The 20,373-nt window shown below is 38.5% G+C and overlaps 1 long non-coding RNA gene across 1 annotated transcript; it reads left to right on the forward strand.

Moving 5' to 3' along the window:
* Positions 1 to 1,066: 1,066 nt before the first annotated feature.
* LOC125326465 lies at positions 1,067 to 6,512 on the forward strand. The gene is made up of 2 exons (XR_007203825.1): positions 1,067 to 1,107; positions 6,259 to 6,512. It is a non-coding gene; the product is annotated as an uncharacterized LOC125326465 (long non-coding RNA).
* The last annotated feature ends 13,861 nt before the right edge of the window (positions 6,513 to 20,373 follow it).

The following is a 20,373-nucleotide window of genomic DNA, read 5'->3' on the forward strand; positions in this document are numbered from 1 at the left end:
AACCCATTATACTTAATATTTCTATTACTCTTTTGATTAGAAGATGTGCCTTAATATTCCTTTTTACACAATTAAATGCTTCAGCTCACTATACATTACAAACACTCCATAGTAGATTAAAATTATTATAGCTATTAAGACTTTTAAAAGCATTATGCAAATTCTCTTTTAACTATAAAACTATTTCATACAACTGGAAGCCAGGAAAGACGAGATTAGTTTAAGGAAAGTATACAATTTTTAAATTACGTTTGCTTGTGGCATGGAGCACAATATATGTTCTATTCTTAGTTGAGATGTCAATGTATTAATCAAGGCCAAGATGACTGCAGTAAACAAGCATCATATCAAGCAATATTTTTTGAGATAGCCTGAGAAAGAAACTTAATTTAAAATCCTGACTAGTCCTAATTAATCATATAAACAATAAATGCAGCTATATGTTGTAAACCATACAATTTTGCTACTAATTCCCAGTATGGAGTCAGATAAAGTTATTTACTTGTTTCAAGAGGCCAGCAAATACAACATTCCTCTTTTTGCAGTGCTGATTATTTTATGCATGTATATCACACTGATTTAAGGTGCTCAGAGGCCCTGTTTCAGAAAAGAACAAGGCAAAAACTGCTTCCAAGGCTTGCTAAAAGCTGGTCAGTATCTTTTAGGAGTCATGGAGCCTGTCATAGGTTAGCAAGCATAGTCCCGGAAGGGATGTCCTTGCTAAGGGGTGCTTACACCTTCCTCTGGGACCCAACAGAGCCTATCAGCTGGCCAGTTTGAATATTGACAATTCTTTGAGCCACTTAAAGTTGTGGCCGCCTCTGTGATCCACATTTAAGAATAGGCAAACTCCCCCTCCAAGCTCTCTCTCGTTTCCGGCACTGGGACAGGTGGCTGCGGGCCCCGTGTGGGGGCCAGCGGGCCCGGCCAGGCCCTGCTTGGGCCAGGCCGGGCCGGGCCACGGCCATCCTGGAGCCGATGGACCTGTTCCAGCCATGGAACCCCCCCCACTGCCTTGCCGTGGGCAGCCGGAGCGGCTCGGCTCTCCCCCCTCTCCACTGCGATAAGAAACATTCAACATTCCAGCTGCAAAGCTGCAAGGCCGAGGTGAGATTAACCCTTTTTATTGCTGTGAAGGGCTGAAAACCTGAGGGAAGAGAGAGAGGAGATGCTTAAAGCTGAAATTCTGTTGTGAAGCTATGATATATCAGAGTATCCTGTTGTAATTCCATGAAGATATGGGGGATGGAGCGTTCAACTCGTGAGCAAAAGCACCTGCGCTGAGATAGGCAGATGCTGACGCAGCTGTAATTTCATGAGAAGTTTGGACAGGGAGAGATGGAAGCGATGAGGACTTTTGCTCCAAACGGGAAAGGAGAAAACCTCAGTTCCTAGAGATGGACCAGATGAGGACTTTTGCTCCAAACGGGAAAGGAGAAAACCTCAGTCCCTAGAGATGCTCCCAGAGATAGTCCTAACGATGAAGATGAGGAAGACCCTTTGCTCCCAGGGAAGGAGAAGGGCCTCTGTTTTTTTGTTTCTGAACGGCTCAACCTTAAAATTGTACCCCAAAAAACTTCAAGAGTGGACCCTCGAAAGCCGTTGTGGGAAAAGCTGCAAGTCGGGGGAAGGGACTCACACGCAGGCAGAGAGACTCCTCTTCCTAAATGGACTGAACAATATTTGGAAGTGGGCAGCTGTCTCGTTGTGATAATGTTTTCATAGCATGAGCAAGAAGAGACTTCTCTTTCTAAATGGACTGAACAAGGTTATTATGGAAGTGGTAAACAGACTGAACATCTTAAGGGTTGTCTTTTCACATTGTCAGTGGGAGAAGGGAGGAAGGTCAGGGGAGGAGGAGAGTTCTGAAGGTGGTATAATTTTTTCTTCTTTTAGGTCTGTTAATAAACTTCTTTATATTCTTTCAAGTTTGGTGCCTGCTTTGCATTTCTCCTAATTCTTATCTCACAGAAGATAAACAGTAATGAGTATTTTGGACCAAACCACTACACTAAATTGGTGTTTCCACCTGGTTACAAACCCAACCCGCTACAGAGCCCTTGGCAACAGCGCTTACATCAAACCTTGTGCTATGGTCAGGAAATCAGCAAACTAACTTTAGAGGGCTTAAACAAAGATAAAGGGCACCACTGTTATCTCATTCATAAACCAGAAATGAGTCACCTGCATTGACATAATTAATATTTGTTTACATTGAGTTGTTGACTTCAATTCTTTTTAATCTGAATTATTAGCTCCAGCACATGAAAAACACCAGGAAATAATATGTATATTGCCTTAACCATGATAAAAGCATTTTTCCCTCTCACTGGGTAGTTGTTTGGTCAAGCACAGAAGTTATTTTTGCTGTAATAAATTGGTATTTACCACTTCCAAGAAATGGTCACACTCCTTGTGCTGTCTGCTGTCACTTCTAAATTCCACTCTGCAATTTAGCTGGCCACTTGCTCTCACTAAATGTGAAGAAAACTAACCCCAAAAAATGAAGTTTATCATGAGTTTAACTGCAATTACATTCTATTTGATTTTCCTCCCTTTAGTCAGCCATGTCTTTGTGAATCTCATTTTCCAGAAACCTAAACAATCTATTTTGGCTTCATAATTTTTCCACATTGCCACAATGATTTTTTTTTTAAGTACCTGTATAATGTGTGTGCTTACTTTGTAGAGGCATGGCCATCCTTAAATGAGGACAGTGGAAAATTCCTACCATGTCCTGGAGATTCACAAGCTCTACTTGCAGCCAGGGAACTGGATGCCTGCTCAAGGACAGTACTAGTGTTAGTCAGGCAAGTAGCCTAGCAACAGGAAAGTAGTAAGATGAGTATCTGCATCTTTAGGGAATGTACAACATGCTTTTTAAATTTTGAAACACTTCTGAAAGCCAATTTGCCCTGCTGCTGGAGATCATTAGGGACATTGTTAGTAAGGCTGACTGAATGAATGGTGGGGCTTTGGTTCATTTCTAGAACCAAGAAGTATTTTCCTAAACTCAGAGACAAAATTAGAATTTTCAAATTGTATCTTGTTGGACAAGAAAAGTTGGGATTTTCTTCTGAGAAAAACCAAAAATATCCCAATCTTCTAACTCTTCCCAGCATCAGAAGTGAAATCTCAATGCAAAACACAGGCAGTATGTACTCTTCACTCAAATTTTTCCAACTCTCTACATTTCATAAAGAAAGCTTAGTGAATGAGAATCCCTTTGATCCACATCCTTGGCTTCTTCCTGACAGAAGGGATGTCACACCAGATGCATTTCTTAAGAAGTCAACTACTCTCCTACAAAGACAGGATGAAAAAGTTGGGGTTGTTCAGCCTGGGGAAGATAAGGCTTCTGATAGCAGACTTCCAGTACCTAAAGAGAGCCTACAAGAAAGCTACTACAAAGGCATGTAGTAACAGGATGAGGAGTAAATAGCTTTAAATTGAAAGAGGTAGATAAAATACTAGGAAGAAATTCTGTACTGCAGGGGTGGTGAGACACTGGAACAGGTTGCACAGAGAAGTTGTGGATGCTTCATCCCTGAAAGTGTTCAAGGCCAGGCTGAATGAAGCTCTGAGCAACCTGGTGTAGTGGAAGATGTCCCTGCTTGTGGCAGACGAGTTGGAAGAGATGATCTTTAAGGTTCATTTCTGCCCAAACCATTCGGATTCTATGAATCTATGATAGGTGAAAGCTGCTTCTCAGTCTCTGAAGAGCAGTATGTGCTTGGAGGGAATGGCCCCACCCTCACTGAAGAGAAAGCCCAAATGTATGACAAGCAGTAAGGAAGAGAGATGGGTGAGAACCAGCTAAGGAAGAAGGATGGGAATCAGTAAAAACAAGATTCTGTTCTAGAAAAAGCTATTATCTCTTGCACTTTGAAGCAGTAGTGGCAGCTAATTCTTAGATCACAGCCCAAGATGACAAACCTCCCTCCAATCCAAAAGGGAAGGTGACTTATTGCTTCTGTCTTGACAGCATCCATGGTATTTTTACCTGGTGCTGCCTTTAAGCATAGATGCTGTCTTGAACCAGCACAGATAACGGGTTCAGCTTCAGGGCAACAGAATTATTTCTGTTCTGACAAAAGCCTGGCACTCCTACATCTGAGGTTTATGAATGCCAGCATGTCTACCACTGGATGCTTCAGGGATTGTGGAGACAGCAGGTTGCACCATTTGCATCAGGGATGTCTCAGTAATGTCATGCTGTTACTACCTGAGGGACGTCTTGGTTCTTTGTTTAGCAAAGAATCTGTTCTATGACTTCATTAAAATGCAGGAGGATAAAATTAAGTTTGCTGAGGATTTAGTGAAGCTGTGCTGCTTCTCAAACAGGCAACTGTAAAGAGCCACATACTGCTTCCACTGCCAGTGCTGTGTTTAAGTCTTCTGCTCTTGATCCAGCTCTCACAACTTGCACATCATTGATTATCTGTTCCCTGGCTGTCACTCAGCAGCTCTTACATGCCAGATCGGTGTGCCTGCAGCTCCTGACACAGCAGAAGACTGCCTTCTGCATTTTGGTGAAAGAGTTGCTGCAGTGGATCTCATGGCTGAGAGAAGCTCAGTCATGTGAAGTTGAGTAGGGAGAAGCTAGGTAGAAAGTGAAGTCTTCTACACAGAGAAATGCCTCATGTCAACATGTACTTCTTTGTACATCCAATAAGTACATGTTCAGTTGTGGGCTCTTATGACTCCTGATGTGAAAAAAGTGAAAAATCTGCGAAGTTTTTGAACTATGTTAATAAAATCATGAAAGGCAGCGTTAGTGGGAAAATTAACTCTGCTGAACTTCCTGCCTGCTTGCTTGTCTCATGAGCTAACACTTTATAGCGCGTTTGCCATGATTGTTTTGTAGGACCCTATGGCATAACTACTCTGGGATGGTTTTCTGTACCTACACAGATCACAAAATCGTTGCAATGCTTCTAGCTCTGCAGTGGAAAGGGTCCAAAATCCAGGAGAATGACTACCTGTCCCTACCAGGGAGTGGCATGGCTTTGTGAGAGTTGCTGATGAAATGCATAATGGGTTGGGGCACTGCCTAATCTCTTCCCAGTTTATGTGGCCAAATGAAGTCCAGTAGAGGTGAAGGGACCGAGATTTTTATCTCTATTTGGGAATAGGGATGAGTAAATACATCCTCTCCAGATCTAAAAATAATCAAGCACAGTCCCTCAGTAAGTTGTGTATCTAGACTCGAGAAAAGCAATTGAATGTACTGTTAGACTAAAGAAAGATGCCCTAAACTCCTGTTCCCCACAAGTATCATTACTTCCTGAACTTGAAATAGCCAACTGAGCTTTATGACCCTTTTCAGATCAATTATTTGTCTATAGAAAAACGACATTTTTCTGTTATTAGGGTTCATTTTGCAGAATTTCCACAATAGTTCCTTTACTGAATAAGCTTGTGGGAGAAGGAAACCTGCTTATTTTTCTCTTTCTAGAATGTCCCATACAAAGAACATGCTTGTGAGCAACCATCTGCTGTGATATTCCAATACAACTAATTCAGGTCTTAAATCTTTTTTTAAGTCAAAGATACTGGTACTTGAAGAAGTACAACTGTATAAGATGCGGCTCTTTTTAATTCATTTTTCTTTTTGGCAGAGTGGAGCTCAACTTATATAAACTGTGTTTTCCAGTCCATTTGGATGTTGGAGAACAAACCAAGGCTTTGTGGTAATGAGTTAGATTCAAGGCCTGATGGCTATCTCTTAAAACAACAGTGGCACAGACCCACAGACTCCTGTGCTAGCAGATGGAGACAGAAGTTCAAGAGCTATTATCATCTGTTTCACCCATGAAAAATGCAATATACTCTCCTCCTGGATGAGGCACAGGCACCATAGGAAGAGGCACTGTATCAGCAATCAAACCCTGAAAAGTTAAAATACATCTGCAACTGACTGAGCTAAGCCAAGTGTCAAACAACATGGGTACACCAAGGAATAAACACACCTGATAACAAAATTTACAGCACCAAATCAAACCAAAAAAACAAAGCCAATTTAAACTGGGAATTTGAAATGAAGCTAATCTGTAAAAGTGAGGTAAAGCAAAACAATCCACTCTGTTCTTGTTCTCATTAGACAAAATATTCACCAAATGTGATGCTATTTAATCACAATACTGAACTTGATCGTATCAGTACTTTTTAAAAATAAATGGAGTTTATCAACCTTATTCTCTTGTAAACTTTGTTCATTGGAAACTACTGGAATACTAATCCTTGTTGTTATTTCAGGTAGTCGATCTGAGCACTACAGCTTGATCTGTGGCCGCTGAGTTGCACAAGATGACTTTTCTGGACACGGAATGAATCTGCATGCAGCCTTGCAAGTCAGAGACTTACAATCCAGCACATCTCAATAACTTGACATCAGTGTTTTAAACAATTCTCCTAGTTCACCCTTGTCTGAACTAACTACTGCTATTGATTAGCAAGCATGTTTAATATTCTTTTGAAATGAAAATAAATGAGGCAGTTCAAGAAATAAAGCAATTTCATGCCATGATGACATTGCAAATAAGAAAAAAAATCTAATTATGTGTGTGACTGTGAGAGAAGGTATGTCAGCAGCCTTGACATGCTCGAATATATCATAAAGCAAGCCCTTCTAGTCTTAGCTCATCATGCAAATGCAGACATGAAGAATGAGACTGTAAATTATTGACTGAAGAACTTCATGACTTACACCAGGTCTGATCAGAGTTACTAACTCACAGGTTTTGCAGGTTAAACTCTTTTATACTGATCACTGCATGTCATTTATCATGTTTATAATGGGGTAACATTGAAAATTCATATTTACTCTATGATCAGGTATAACTACCAGAACATTATTACAACATCTGTATGTTTTCCATCCCATTCCTGTTCAGTTGGTTATTTCTATCTAAATGCAGTATCATGCACTTACAGAAATAGCATTACTGTGTTTTCAGATCACATCTCCTATTTGTAAAGATACTTTTGGAAGTAAACCCTTTAGAAAATTTTGACGGGTTTCCTAGGATGGTGTCAGCAGCACCTGTGAGAAGCATACTCACATACTCTATTTCTTCACTTGTGCCATTAAGAAAAATATTGAATAGCACTGGAATCTGAAGAGATACTACTGAGCTTCCACCCATTTTGACAGTGAAAGGTGGGTAACTCCTGTCTGGGAGCAGTTTTCTGGCCAGGTTTACACAGGGACCTTAGAAAAGATTGAAAAAGATTAGGATTATCAAACAATTCACAGTAACATTATGTGAGAGAAATCCCCTAGGGAATATTAGGGGGTTTTATCTGATGCTTTTTCATGCACAAAAGCCCTGTCAGCATCCCATAGCATAACAGAATAATTAGGGTGCTTTTCATTCTCACAGATATCGGGTGTTAATCTTCTCCTTCTTATATTCTAGGCAAATACAGATAGTTGGGGGGTTTGCCCTTTCAAAATTCACAGATGCAGAACATGCCATGCGATGGAGAAACATTGTTCCTTTTAAACCCACAGTTATTGTCCCACACACATAGGACACAGATAAGTGCACAAAAGTACATGTTGATAGTTCAGGTTAGTTGTGTAATTTGCATATTCTTCTGATAATGAAAAAACTGCAGCTTGCCTAATTAATGTAATGGAGGTAAATCATTACTGATTCCAAAACATTATTCCCCTCCATGATGGATTTAAGTAATTTTTGTGGTCTTGAGCAATTTATTGAATTTGAAAATTGTTAAAAATATTTCATACACTTCAAACATGAAATGCTAATTTTGGCCTGGACTTCAGTTTAGCTATTGTCCTTTCATTTAATGTTGGGTATGCAGTAGGATTCTAATTTATATGTCTTCTCGGTGTGGAAAATTTTTCTTTCTTTTCATAAGGACATCTGAAACACTTATTTTAAATTAACACGTGTTAAAATCTCACCATAAAAACAAAAATGCAAAACATATGTGCTTACTAAGATGCAAAGATTTCTTAGAGTTGCTCTTCCATGCAGATTATAAGGTAACAATGGTGTAATAAATCAGTGAAGAATAAGTCCATTGATGATTTACATAAATATTTGGCCTTAAGCATTCTGATCAAGTGATATCATCCTGATTATCCATGTCTGATCACCTGAAGGTAACAAGATTACTAATTAATGCAGTCTTCTTCTAAGCTCCTACACTATGTTTCTAGTCCTGAATATCTGAGTAGGAAGCATACTAGCAGGTCTTCACTCAGTCTTTATTCAATGTTTTTATTCATAATGTCATCCACATTTGGCACAGAAAGCAGATGGATAGATAACAGGAAATTTAAAAACCTGCTATGGCTTTCTTTCCTGGTGCCAGCTGGGTTTCTTCAAAACAAGCGTCTTTCTAGAAGCAGGTTAATTTCTTCTTTTTAAAGCTCTGCCATTTCCTTCCATTTGTAAAAAAACACAGCAGGCCCTAAACTAGTTCTTGACTATATATATAACATTAGCTTCCCAAGTTTTCTTGGAAAAGGCAATATTAATAAAATATATTGGAGGGATGATGTTTTTTGTCAAGAATCACAAGTGAATAAGTATCATAAAATATTGCCAAGTTATTAAAGTGAGGCTCTGAGGGGGAAAAAAAAGTCAGGTTTTAGAAAGAGTTTCTTTATGTTATAACATCAGGTAGCTGTATTTCTGAGGAAACAAAGGCAATAAAAAAAATCAATAATGGAACACATATTGCTTTTCCTTCCCTATATGGATTCACACCCACATTTTTCTTTATGCATCTATATAATTTTATTTGCATGAAATATTACTGGTAAAGAGGTGTAGATTTATAATTAGTTTCTTCCCAAAGAATATTACGCTTGTATTTCTTAACTAAATAAGTACAGGGTTAGCAATTTGAAATAATAATAAAGTCAGCAAAGAGAAAAAACAGCACATGAAAGCTTATCAGTATGATTGGCAAAGAAACCATGAGAGTTATGTAGTGGTGGAAATTCTTCAGAAGAGTCAAACAAGTACAGAAAATTGTGATGCAGAGAACCACTCCAATATTTAATGAAATGCATTGACAGCAACCTCTAATGATGAGAATTTGAACTGAAAAAGGTAATGAGTGTCGAGTTTAAATTTTTCTTTTTTTTACACAATTACTTTTGTTTCCTTGTCATAGATAGACCTTTCATATGACCAGGTCATGCCTTCTCAAAATAATTAGCAAAGCTGTGTGGTTATATTTTCCCTTTTGGGGAGCTTGTGCAGACATTGAAACTGCTTCTTTGACACTCCCAACAGCCTCCTCACCAGTGGCACCGCTCCACACTGCCCCTTCAGAGGACATAGCCTTCTTGCCAGTCTTGTGACTGAAGAGGTAGGTTCAGCACTGCTCATTCATGATTTTATTTCCATCCTCATGGCAGATGTTCTACACTGCCTCAGAAAATTGCTTAATCTTCCTCTACTACTGCTTTCTCCAAGGTGAACAGGAGTGGGTGGGAAGGGAAAACAGTAGCTACTTTTGCTGATAAAATACTTAGAATGTTACACATGAAAAGTATCGTATGCAAAGTAAATAACTGCAATAAAGAAAGAATTACTATGAAGTTTTAAGCACTTGAAGTGCTGTGGGAAAATTTTGCCCCTGATTTTTAGATGCTATTCGTACTTGGATGGTTACTCTTTGGTTCATCATAAAGAGTTTTCTCATGTGTACAAATTTAAAGGACTGTTTTATAGATCATAAAAATATGTACTCAATTACTTCAAATAACACTTGGGGAACCGCATGTAAATGGTGCATAAATTGCCCAATGAATCAAGACAAAGTCTCTTTCAAAATCAGGAATCAGGGGGTAACCAGCATCAACAAACACATACACGCTGTTGAGAAGGGGAAGCTTATTACTGCAGAATAGTTTTCATCTGTGCTGTAAATAAAACAGGGGCTTTAAACAAAGCCACTTCAAACATGCATCTGCAGCAATTCTATTATTAAAGCTGGTAGTGGCTCAGGGACAATCAATGCACTTTGCTTCAATACTGTTTTGATTTGCAATACAGTACATAGATTGTACAGTGCATAGATTTATGAAACAGCTTATTCTCCACTATAGCTGTTCCCAACAAGCTTACTTAAGCCCCATATATCATAAGCTCTAAATCAAAGGTTTGATATCGCAGAGCTCTAGTAAACTGATTCCATGAAGTTGTAATTCTCCTCTCGCCCTCTGCCGAGATGTGTATTGTCACTGCCAAGGCCTCTGTAATGCTTCTAAAATGCATTTGTAGAATAGGTCGTATTTATTATGATGCTGTTAAAAAACACCCTATCATTTGATTGAAGGCTCATTGGATTTTGTATTTTTCATTTTTACTTTTTGGCCCAAAAAATCTTAGATTCAAATCCTACTGAAATTCAGTGCAGAATTTCTTTCAGTTGACTTTAGTCACACATTCACAGTTCCAGGCTCAATAATGTACAAGCAGAGCATGACTTTTTGGGGCATTTTTATACCAAAGCCAATTTTAAAGCTTGTGCTAATTTATATGGAATATCCTAAGATCTTATATCCCAAATCTGGTTCTCACAACCTGACCCGTACAGAAGAAAGAGAAATACGAGTCCTTTGGCGGTATCTTACCTCAGATTAACTACATTACTCTATCAGTGCACATGGGAAATGCCAGCTGATGGAGAGAGCTAGATGTTGGTGGAGGGGCTGGTGAGAATCCATGTGGTTTGGCCCTCACTTCCTTCACCTACATATGCCATGGTCGTGGGGACACGCTGTGGACAAAGGGAGACCTTTTCCCCATCTCAGGCATCATATCACTTCTCTGAAGCTGAGAACTACAGACGATGAGGGCCAAACTGCACGTAAAATTCTTCCTAATTTGCCTTTATGAAGCACCCTCTACAGGTGGAGAACAAAATACTTCTCAAATACTCAGTAGTATTCAAGGCTCTCCTAAGTGAGATCAGTGGAAGAGGCACACAAGATTTAAACAGTGGTCCTTAGTCACTGAGTTATTTGATGACTGTGCAAGGGGCACAGATTTTATGACATGCTTATAGGTTAACTTGTTGATGCTTCAATCTGGAGACCAAAGTACAGGAGAGAAGATCTACACTGTTTTGAGATGGGGGCTATTGATTTTATGTTCACTATTGCATTATCAGACTGCATTAGGAGCAAGGAAACAAGCATCTGATTATAAAAAGGAAATACAATTCAGTCAGTACAGAATGAAATAAATATCAGTTCTGTCATTCAACATCATTATAAACCATGCCAATCACTCCACACAGAGCAGAGGTCCTTAAACACAGTTTTGACTTCTTGACCATTTAAGATGGATAATTGCTTCTGAAGGCAAATGAGTCAACAAATGTGTATTTCATTGTCTACTTTAAATTATCAGCCTCCAGTTTACAAAGAGTATCTCACTGGACCTACTACTTCTAATAATGCAGTTCAAAATAATTCATATCTAGTTGGGGAAGGAAAAGCATTTTTTTCCTTAAGTAATGTCTCAACCTTTACTTCAATAATGTCTCAATACCTTGCACTTGAAAAGAAATGGATATGCACTATGCCAATTATGTCAGGAAATAGTGCTTTATATCACATTTTCTGGCCTGTCTCCTCGTGCACTTTTTATGCATGGAGCAAGTTCCTCATAAACAAAGCAAAGACAATTTATTTTCCTCCCTTAAACTTCTGCTTTTATCTCTACAAGGGCCTTTCATGATGTCTGTTTAAAACAAGAGTGAGTAAGCAGTTTGGATACAGTTCATACCACACTGCTCAGGACCTCCTGAAGATAACTGGTACTTTCTCTCAACACCACTTTGTATCCAGATGCTGTCCAGCTGTTACATAAATAGTTCATTGCTTAGGACAAACACTCGCAGAGGTTGTGATGCAAAAAGGTTAGATTTTGTGAACAGCATCAAAAAAACTGATAATAGAGCAGTTGTAGAAGTAGCAGAAATAAGAATCATATCAGTTCTATCTGATGTCAACATATTACAATCCTCCCTTTAAAATAGGACCAGCAAACAATGTGTTTTCCTGGCTACTTCACATAACATAAAGTACAGATAATTCAAACACACAAGCAACTCTATCATCAATTAAACAAGGCTGAATTCTGTTCTTTCATTCAGTTTGGGATACTGCATTTAATTCAGTGATATTTTCATTGATTTAAATATGCCATGTGTGAAATGTTGCTAATGCAAATCTCATCCACAAAACTTTAGACCTCATAAGGTCTAAGACATGGCTTTTAGGGTCAGGGTTTAAGTAGTTGACCTCTGTAAACCCTCTGCTGGGGTAAATTTAACCTTGAAAGTAATATTTTGTAACAGCCTCTTGGAAGAGAGTCATTTTTATATCCTTTGATCCCTATTTATGATACCTTAATTTAACCAGTGATGTTTATATAAAACAAAGATTTTTGACCTCTAAGAAATATTTTCTGCTGCATCTAATGACATTGCCTGACCACTGGCCAGTGGCTTTAGAGTCCAGAAGCTGCTCTCATTTTCAAGCCTCATATGTACCGACAAAACACTGTGGTGTTACTGTATACCTTCCATGAAGAAATTCGTGCTTTCCTGAGATTTGGAAGCTTAAATTGCTCGTCTGGTTAAAGAAGACAGCAGTGCTATCTTTATCTAGCTGTTGGATGCTTCATTCGATTGCCTGAGTCATTGGTGAAATAGCTTGAGGCTAGACAGGTATATTACTCTTTAGAAACAGATGGTGTTGCACACAGGAGATTTGAGAAACACATTCTTAACGCAGCAACAGATCTCTCTAAAATGAGCTGCCCAATTTATTATGGTTTATATAAAAAATTCTGCCATTACCCTCTATTACCACTCCCCACCCCCTATTAAAAGTACAGTATTTGGATACAGGCATCAACAGAAAGGAGTTTTATTTTCTGGGAAGCAACATCAACAGAAAAGAACAATAATTTTTTTTGTGTGCAGCAGGTATTTTGGCAAATTCGGAAAATTAATGTTGAAGAGAAATATTAGGTAAGGATGTTTTTGTCACTAGTGCCCAAAACACATAGTTTTCTGAAGAAAATGCAGAAGTTTGATATTATTTTTTTTATTAACAGCTTGGAGGTTGGGGCCAGAGGGAAGAGGTACAGAAAAGCAGCATTGTTGCAACCATTTCCTGATTATTATCTTGCTATTTCATCATCCAGCTATCTACCTGCATTTTCTCAAGGAACAAATAAACAGCCAGCTATCTAGCTGCACTTTTCTCATGGTTTATTAAAGATATATCACTATTTCTTTCCAACCCTACCTATTTAAAAATAAATAAATGTGCATATGTCATTATTCCCTAGCACAGCTTTCAGTATTTCAGTCACAAGATTTCTAATGCCAGCTCAGCAGTGTGAAATAAGCATCACATGGTCAAAACTGCTCTTTAGTTTTCTAAGAATAACAAAACTTCATTTTCAAAAGAACTTCAGAATCTGTGAGGTGCAAGAGAGGGCAAAGAAAACTACTATTCCTATACACTAGAATTTCAGTTTTCACTTTGGCTTTGAGGCTTCTAGATTTGGACACTTGTATTTGGTGAGAACTTTGGAGAGAAAAATCATTCTCCTACTTAGAAAAGTTTATGGTTTTGCCAGCACTAGTTCCAGCTAGGGACTAAGTATTTGTTGGCTTTTTTTTTGGTTTATATTTTCCAAGAACTTGTAGTTTACAGATTGGCCATCTTTGTAAAGGATGAAAGAGGGAAAGTCCAAATACATAATCGCATACAATGTTTTGTTCTTCACTGTTGGTCAAACACAGAATTCAAACAAGTAACGGCAATGTATACAATTGCTATGGAAATGGAAGTGAAGACAGCATTTAATTACCTAGATAGCCACAGCAGGTGACATACCTCAGTAATTTTTTGCAGATCAAAGGGGAACAAAACCACCAATGCTGTAAGAGTTTTTATTTTCAAGCAAGGATATACTTGCCTGCTTATGGCTTTACCAGAACCTACCAGGTACTATCTGTTCTTCAGGGAAGAAAATATAAACAGCATTAAGAATTGCAGTAAGAACAGACTGACTCATCTTTTCCTTCACAAAATGGGGTGACATCACTCCTCCAGCTGCTCAGCATGGGGGAGGTCAGTTGGTGATAATCCTTGCCAAATGTGTCCAACAAGCACAGATGAGGAGTGGAGCTCTCACATCATAATAATCTTCTTCCCTCTGAGCTTGTGGATTCTCTTTCAGGTGAACACAGCATGGTCCAGGGCTTCACATAATTTCAGGGGATATGTCTAGCCAGGAGTAAACGGAGCCAGGCAGAAGCCACTCTTGGAGGCATTGTTCCATGGCAAACTAGTCAATAATCCACCAGAAAATCCATTGATGTAAATGCTGATTGGAGATGCTTTAGTTTTAGCTTCTTGGCTTTGCTCACATCAATATGTGTGGTCATTGTGGGCATGCACACTGAGGGAGTAAACAATTTAAACTGGGCCACTAACTAACAACTGAATTTTTTTCAGCAGGGAAACAAGCCAGATCACAGCATGAGCTGTCCAGAACTCTCTGATTTTGTCCCAAAATTTGCAAGGAGATGATGAAGACTTTTTGCACATTCTTAAGTCAGAAAGGCATATAGACGTGATTTGCGGCTCTTGACTACATTCAAGAATGCACAGCAAATCTCTTTCTCCCATGCTGTTAACAGGAAAGTGGCTAGATGAACCTTGATGCACAAAAGGCAGTGGGTATCAATCACGGTACTGTCAGATAATACATTACTTGTAGTGCAAGGGTTTAGAAAACTGGAGACTAAGTTCATCAAGAGGTTGCAAGAAGGAACAGTAACTACATGGACATCACTTTTTTTTTTAAGTGCTTGACTAAGTTTCTGGAATGGAAGCACCCTAGATATGAAAATCATTACAGATACTTGTTCAAATTCCATTGAATTTCAGGAAAGTATTTCTATTGATTCTAATGGTTTTCACATCAAAGTCTTGAAATTGATTGATTTTTTTTTTTTTTAAATGCAGTTGAACTCCTCATTCACAAGCCACTCACGTCTCCTCAATAGCCAGCTAAGTCTAAGCTATATTTACTGGGAAGTGTCCATGTTCAAGCTAAGCACAGAGCAAAGAGTGCAACAATAGGGAGAAGTAGTCAGAACAAAAAAGGGATGAGCTGTAAGTACACTTTATTTAAAATGTACAGTGACTGAGGGCCGCTTGACTGCATTGCTCCCATTCAGCTAGGGTTCAATCAAATAGGTACCATATTGTCAGCACAGGAAAAATAATCTGTAATCCACTAATAATATTCTGATGAATTTTAGATTACCTTCATTGTTCAATAATAGTCTGAACAAATAAGCAGAAAATAAAATCCTCTGTGGAAGGCACTAGTCAACTAAGGCAGTCTAGAGAGAGGGAAAATCTATAAGAATGTTCTCCAAGGACTTTTGATTAGTCAAGTGGTATTTCATGACTTACAGAGGATTTTAAAACCTTTCAGTATAGGGAGTGAATAGTAAACATGTAGCTATAAATATGTGGGGAGGGTTTTTTCTGTTTTTCTTTAGAATAGCAAAAACCCCACAACTTTCTATTGTGGGAAGTTGGCATTTTAACAGACCATCCCAAAAAACAGTGGTACCTTTACATCCAGGTATCAATCTACCCAGTGCATCTGAAAATATGGAGGCAGGATAATACTACTCAGTAAAATTATTCTGTTTACACTGAGCAGCACCTCACTCCCCAAAATTTACAAAATTAGTCTCATGTCATGCATATAAGAAACAGATGTTGAAGTGAATCAGTCATCAAGTCTTGTACTCCACAATGACAAAGGTCTGGGCAATAAGTGTTTCATTCAGGCAGGCCTGAAAGAACCACTGCTTTTTATCCTGCTCTCTAGAAATTTGTTCTCACCACTCCATAGAAAACTTACAGAAACAACACAAATCAAGACCATAGGCCTCACAAATAATACTTAAGATTCTTGAAATAGCAGGAAACTTGTTATCTTAAACTTCAAAATGATCCTAGGACAAGACTGGTCCTCATATTGCAGTCAAAAAATAACAATGACACTAGCTAAAATCCCTGCCAAGTTCTCTTGACCTCAAATCTGAAGATTAACTTAATCTAAACAAGTAGGCAAGACTGAGGTATTTTTCCGTGGCATGTGCATGGAAGAGAGTCTGATTACATGTAATGAAAAGAGTTTTAATCTCTACAAGCCAGAATCAACAGCACAGGTACTCAAAAACCAGAACCATGGTCGTGCCAATGGATGGATCATTGCAACTAAAACAAACTGTACTCACGGTCATGCAAGAAAGTGTTCTATTTTAATCCTGTCATAAACTGCACAGGGGAAAGTCCTCCCATGGAGAGAAACAGGTGGTGACCATGCAGGCAATAGTGTAAGTAACTTCTTTAACTCCATGTTATTGTACTTCTCTCTTAATTTTCAATTTTAATACCAGCTTTCAACTAAATAACTTGCATTAGGTCCATAAATCGGCAGAGCGTCTCTCTAGCAGCAGTAAAGGAAAAACATGCCTCTCTCTTGTTTCACAGCTGACATTTTAAAAATATGTTATTTTCTGACTTTCCTGCCATCCTTCTTCAGCTTTACTCCCTCAGACTGTCAGTTCTACCCAAGCCCACTCTGGATTTAGGTGTCTCACTGTTCCTTTGAATGAACTGTTTGGAGCAATCTTATGAGTTAACTGACCAAGAAGAAATGGATTTTACTTTACATGGAGTCAGTTCAAGGTAGTATCACCATAAGTGAATGGAAGGAAATTGATAATTCTGTAAGAGTCTTCAGGCCCAATTATCTTCCAGATAATGGCTATAGCTCTGATTTCAGAACACAAGGTCTTCTAACATTTTCCCTGTTGTTCTATAAGGATTAAAATCAAAGCTGTTAACTTCTTCCTAGCAATGCACAAGCTTCTGAACTGGGTTCATGAGGCTCACAAGTCTATTGGCATGCTAGGGAAACATGAAGTGTGCCAATTTCTTTCCAGTGTACTTCTTGTTCTATCATTCCTGAGTCCTTCTCCCTGTTGATTCATACCTCTAAGCCAAAGATTTTGTGCAAAAAATATCAGTGTGAGATATGAGTCTTATGCTGTTCAGCAAAGATTTTGGTCTAATTCTCACACAGAGATGTGCACTCCATGTATACTTCCCTGTATACAGTCTCCTCTGTTATGTCCAGAATCATATTTAATCCATCCCTACTTGAGAGGGTGTTACTACTAACAAGTGAAAGTGTTTCATAAGAGACATTTTCTCCTGGAAATGTCACAGTATGCTTTTTGGTTTTTTGTTTTAATTATTTTTGTACTGGCAAAAAACTGAATGCAGCTGCACTGAAACACTGATACTAAACTTTGCATATTTCATAAACACGTGTTAAAAAACACTCAATGATACAACTGAAATTCTTACCTATTACACAAGTCAAAAGTTCTCATCCAATGCTCAATGGAATACTTTTTGCTTTGTACCATCAGATGGAAGTAATCTCATTCCCATATTTTTAGTCTGAAGATTCATCCATTTGATTCCTTTCCAAAATTTCTCAGGCTATATGATAAAACTTCCCCATGCCATACATTGACAGTCTCCGTAACAGATGAATTTCTTTGCTTAGGCTGATGCAACCACAGATTTTAAAAACCTTAAGCCACTGTTAAAGACTCTTGAAAAACTCTGCCTTATCTCTTTCTTCAAAACTCTGCAGTGTCATTCTTCAAAGACTGATAAAAAGACCTATTCTTTCATGAAACCACAATATAAAACTTCAGTATCCTCATTTTTCAATAAGGTAACAGGGAGCTGAGTTCCATTTAATTGCTGTGACCCTTCCTGCAGGTTATATTCTCCATCTACTATGACAATCAAATACACGGTTTCATAAATACAAAGTTTATTTAAGTCCCACTGTCTCCAATCTTGGAAATATCTTTTCCAGAATAGACAGATGTTCAACATTACCTCTGCCTCTTCTGGGAACATTGTCAATTCTCTCTACAACAGCGTTGAAAGATAACCTTCAACAGATTTTCCATTGTTCTCCAAGAATATCCAGGTGGCGACAACATTTCATAGGGCAAGCCATTACATTTCAAGTAGCCCTTTCAGACCTTTAGAGAGGTAAATGCCTTCCTGACTCCCTCCAGTCTTATATGCTGACAGTTTACAACTTGCTGCACTTAATTTTGACCCTACACTGGGCGTGAGATTAATCATAGGTACCATAGACATTTTTGTCTGATTGAACTAAAGGCAATAAAAGCAAAGCTTATTCAGGAAGTTGCACTGGTGACTCAATACCCCCAACTCTTGACCTTTATTCAGGAAGCAGAGAGAACTACTCCTGCACTCAGGAGTTTGACTAGACCTCATCCTGGCCACAGCAAGCTTGGTCAGCTGCCCTTGACTCAGGCCACCTGCAGATTTTCTTAAGGTTTCCTAGTAATTAGAGAGGCTCAAAGACCCTTTTAGCTGGTGCTAGGGAGAGGCCCATACAAGAACCATGTCTAGAGCACAGCAGCTTGTGCAGAATAACAGGAAATATATATTTCATATATGTATGTGTGTATGTATACGCATACGTGTACATGTATATTATTTATAGAAGATCTACTTTATTTTCCCTTTCCTTGGTTTTTTTTTTAGTGTTTTGGGGACCCACATCCTGGATTTTGGGTGGAATTTGGTAAGTGCCCTTGTTTATTCAGGCTACGGTTGTTATAATTCTGGACAACTTCAAGTTTACAAACAAGCATAAGTAAGTTCCTTTATTTCAGAAATACCTTTCCTGAGCCTGATTGCTTTCAGATGGCTTTGTGCTCTCTGGATTGAGTCTACATGCAAGTCTTGTAAGTTATTCACTGTTGCTTCCACTCGAGTTGCTAATCCTGTTGCTTTGGGGAAGATTAAGTCCTTTTCTGTCAGCAATAATCTTTAAATATTCCTATCACAACACCAAAAGCAAATCAACCCTCCACTTTCAAGCAGGCAAGTGACATGCCATTAGTCTGACTGGGCATCTCCTCTGTAGCAAAAGAATCCTGTTCTAATCCTGCATTATATTGCCACCAAACCTCATCATCTGTATCAAATATTCCTATGTTTTGATCTTGTCAGTCTTTTTTGTGCTTACAGTTTTCCAGTCATCACTATTTTGTAAAACATAATATGAAGGAATGGTTTGTTTAGTGTTTTCCTTCTCTTTGATGGCTTTACAAGGGAATTCCTTTGCGTCTGACCAGTTGGAGCTGATGTACAGTGAACAAATGTACTATATGATTATGATTGTAATGTTTCTGCACCTCACCTTCTACAAAATGATGTGTTTTAGAAATAGTTGCATTCAGAACAGTAAGGGTGGTATGCTGTACAGACACACAGAGTGCTTCTTTTTCCAGGCTGCACCTTCTCCCCCCACCTCCTTTTTTGGCTTTAAGTTAAAATAAAACCCACTAACATAGAAAGCACATAGCTCCTTGTGCTCAGTCATTCCATTACAGTAACTACATTCTACTTCCCAAAACTCCCCTTTCAGATGCAAAAGGAAATGCTACCTTTTCTTTTGTTTGTTGTCTGGAACTTCAGCTCTTTGCAAACCTTATCCCACAACCAGCTGTGTTTAATTCCTAGAATAACTCATAACCGTACAAAGCTAGCTAGTAGTTCTTGGGTCCTCTGGGGAGGACACTAATAATGCTGCATAAACTATTATCAGATTAGCATTTTCCAGTGACATGACTGCTTTTCCTCCACCCTCCTTGGATGTGCAATTTATGCAGCAGATGATATAATGATCTTTGACATCTCACACAGCGTATGCCGTATGCATATGACAATGGGATAGCACTGGATGGAAAGCTAAGACCTCTTACTTCCTTAGCATTACATCTGCCCACTTCAATCATTATGGACATTTGCATGCTGTTTTTATTTTCTTTTAACAGGGGATACAAAGAGAAGGAAATAAGTAATAACTTACTATATGTAGTTTACTTTTTAGCTAAGCAACACCTGTCATTGAATGAGACTTCTATTAAGATATTTATAGAATCAATTTTTCCACCCCTTTTATCTTCAAAAGTCACATTTTTCTTTCTCTGTTGACACTTAGTCATCAATGGTTTTTCCATGCTGAAAAAAAATAGTACTAAACTATATATGCTTCAAAAATAGGTCTCTGTCCTCTCATAAAGGTGCACTTCCAAGCTACAAGCAGAGCACAGAACCCGGAGCTGTGCTTCTGATCTGCACAGACAATACCTGACTTCCAAAGCCAAGCCTCAGAAAGGCTGTGCAGGAAA

Source organism: Corvus hawaiiensis, chromosome 5 (assembly GCF_020740725.1).
Source record: "Corvus hawaiiensis isolate bCorHaw1 chromosome 5, bCorHaw1.pri.cur, whole genome shotgun sequence".
Classification (NCBI taxonomy): domain Eukaryota; kingdom Metazoa; phylum Chordata; class Aves; order Passeriformes; family Corvidae; genus Corvus; species Corvus hawaiiensis.